The sequence below is a fragment of the Nothoprocta perdicaria genome, unplaced genomic scaffold (genome assembly GCF_003342845.1).
Source record: "Nothoprocta perdicaria isolate Ctin4 unplaced genomic scaffold, notPer1 scaffold_42, whole genome shotgun sequence".
In the NCBI taxonomy this organism is placed as follows: Eukaryota; Metazoa; Chordata; class Aves; order Tinamiformes; family Tinamidae; genus Nothoprocta; species Nothoprocta perdicaria.
The window spans coordinates 3232482-3235581 of NW_020455666.1; positions in this window are offsets into that span (position 1 = coordinate 3232482).

The following is a 3100-nucleotide window of genomic DNA, read 5'->3' on the forward strand; positions in this document are numbered from 1 at the left end:
GTGAGCCACTGAAGGAATGTTTAAACCTAGCTAGGACCCTTACCTTAATGCTAATTTTGAGGTTGGTGGAAGTTTTTTTTGCTTGTAGGAACTTGCACAATTACTGTTTGATTTAAAATGCATTTGGCATATTGCACTAATCTTGAGTTGCAACACTGGTGTTGAAGCACTTTCACTATGAGATGGGTACTCCAAGTACTAATGTTGAGATTTATTATTTTTCAATATTATGTTACTTAAAGTTGTTATTCTTTCCTATAACTTTTATAAAAGTTTAAATTATATTTCTATGAACTGAAATACTAGAGTAGTACCATGTGGTCTTTTCCAAAACATTTTCTGTTTGTTAATGTTTATATTTACCTTGTTGGAAATTAAAATATTGAATAATGTGGACTGATTTTTTCCTTTCATTTTACACATGTTGGGTGGCAGTTTTTGAACAAACAAGTTCATTGGAGACAAGGTGCATTCTTCATATATAGAATGTAACTGAAATTGAAGTCGCTCTTGGAGTGAAGATTTGAATACTTGTTAACAAGTAGATGATTTCTGAGATGTAATGTGCTGACCTTATAAAGTGAGTTTGGAAGCTTTGTGCCCAAATACTTGAAGTCATTCTCATAAATAGTTGCCTGTTGATTCCAAGTTATGTTCTTTCACTTATATTTTAACTCCCATTAAGGTATTAAGCTATAAACTTAGGTTGTGTAAGGATAGTAGTTGTTTGCTAGAGGTCTTTTTAAATGACTGTTCTTTCAGAGGCATAACTAAATATTTGTCTAAAGTTTTTAATGGAAAATTTGACTGCTTAAAATACTGACATAGTGATTGTATTTTTAGTGTTTGGTGTGAAGTTAAACTCAGGAAACTACTTGTATATTTCAAAAGTTGTAATTTAGTGTAATATTTGAGTTAAACATAGAAGATGAGCTCCTATACCTTGTGAAGCTATTTGTTTCATAAATATGAAGATAAATGACCATTTTTGACAAAGAATGAATTGAAAAATATAGGATCTACATATATATGAAGCAAATGAGAACTTTTCATATGTCTTTCTCTTATGAATTATTTCATTTTATCATTTGACATGATGAAAATGATTCCTGTTTTATTTAGTACACTTTTGGTGATTCATATTCAATTCATATTGGATAGCTGTCAGTAACTATAAAATGTTTAGCTCTGATGGAAGGTTTATGGACCACTGAGGAAAGTTTCAGAACTGGTAATCTAACAGATAATGTAAAGTGGAAATTAAGAGAATGTCTGCTTTGTATGTGGTATACATAGTGCATGTGTTTGGTAAATAACTGTCAGGACTCCCAGTGTCCTTACTCTTTGCTGCCTACTTTGTTAAACCACCTGAAAAGCTTCTGCCAAATATTTTCAGTAGTGTTAAAGTAGGTTGTTTTTTTTAAAAAAAAGTAGTTAAAGTAGTAAAGTAGCTCAGTAGTGTTACAGGAACTGAGGTAGATCCCTAAAGGTTTGTACTTAGCAATGCAACTAACTAAATGCACTTAGCTAGCATCAGAGAATAGAATTCTGCTCACATTAAATAGGTAATAACTGTGCTCAAAGTAGCATCTGGTGATGAAGACAGAAAGCCAGAGTGGAGCTTATTTTCATATTGAACAGAATTTGTAACTAAGTACAGCAAGTCAAAGAATTATTTTAGCTTGTAGAAATAAGACAGTCTCAGGCCTTCCATCTCAGAGAAGGAGAAAGATAAACTTGTGTTGGTCTTTCTCTTTCCACTGTGCAGTAGCATTTCTAGTCCTTAGTTCTGTAGGTAGTGCTCATCTTTCATCCTTTTTTGTTTCTGTTTCTAGATGTAAACATTGTCACAAGGATGCAGTTTTCAAGTGGAAGTCATAGTAAAACAGCCTTGTTCTGATATCTGGAGGAGTAGCATACACATTCCACCAACTTCCTCAGCAATTCCCTTTGAAATATCCTTCTTGTATTTAGTGACTTAAATGCATTGTATAGTAGAGTAACTTCTAGCTCAGATGGTAGATCAAGATAAATAAATTCATGCATCTCAAGCTAACTTTCCTCATGACTCTCTGCTGTTGATAGAAAGCTTTAAGAATTAAAAGCTTTAAGAGAGTACATTTTGATGTTAATTTGGAAACATGTGATATGTTTCAGATTTAGATTTTCAAAATATAGGACAGATTCTTGTTTTACTCATACCTTAATTAAAGGTACAGGTTTTATGAATACTGAAGTTAAATAGATGATTCTAGTAGCAATGTCATATGTCAAGATGAGTGTGTAGAAGGCATTCATTTACACAGGGAGTAGGATACTAAAAATCAATGAGTGATAGGACTGTACATGTGATTGGATAAAAGAACAAAAACTAAAATTAGTATGAAAGCTGGGAAGTCATATACCTGCCATAATACAACCATTGCTAATTCTTAATCAGGTATATTGTGTGCTATGGACAGTCTTCTATATATTGTCATAAAAATTCAGGATGTAAGTACAGGCTCTGTAGTCTAGTATCATTTGTTTGATAAACTGTTCTCATGCTGGTTAAATATATATTAAAAAAAGTAGTGGAAGGAAAGACTTTTTAAGAGATGTTACCTCTTACATAACACTTTCTGAATATGTAGCTTGCTAAATTTTAACTAAGAGTGAAAGCTAAGGATGAAAAACAAAGTTCAATTTTAATAGTCTTCAGAAGCTGTTTCTAGAACTACTTAAGTCTCAGAAGTTGTGTGCCAGTAGCAACTTGAAGAATATTCTCCATGTAGGTGTTGAGGATGCATGAATAGCTATTAAAAATTAGCTTGCTCCTTGATGAAGCTACAGTACATTTCTCAGAGTGTTACAGCAGAAGATGCCGTTTGCTAAATTTTACACAGCAAGAATAAGGTTAAATTCTCCGCTCTTGGTAACTCAAAAGCATCTTGGTAACTTAGTCAAACTTAGTCAAAAGATAAGACTACTAATATATATTTTTTCCTATAACTTTTTGTACATACATGAGAATACCTATTCAATTTAAGTTCTCGTGTTAAAGTCATAATAAAATGTCAGCCTTAAGTAGCTACTATTCTCTTGGCATGTCGTACCACCT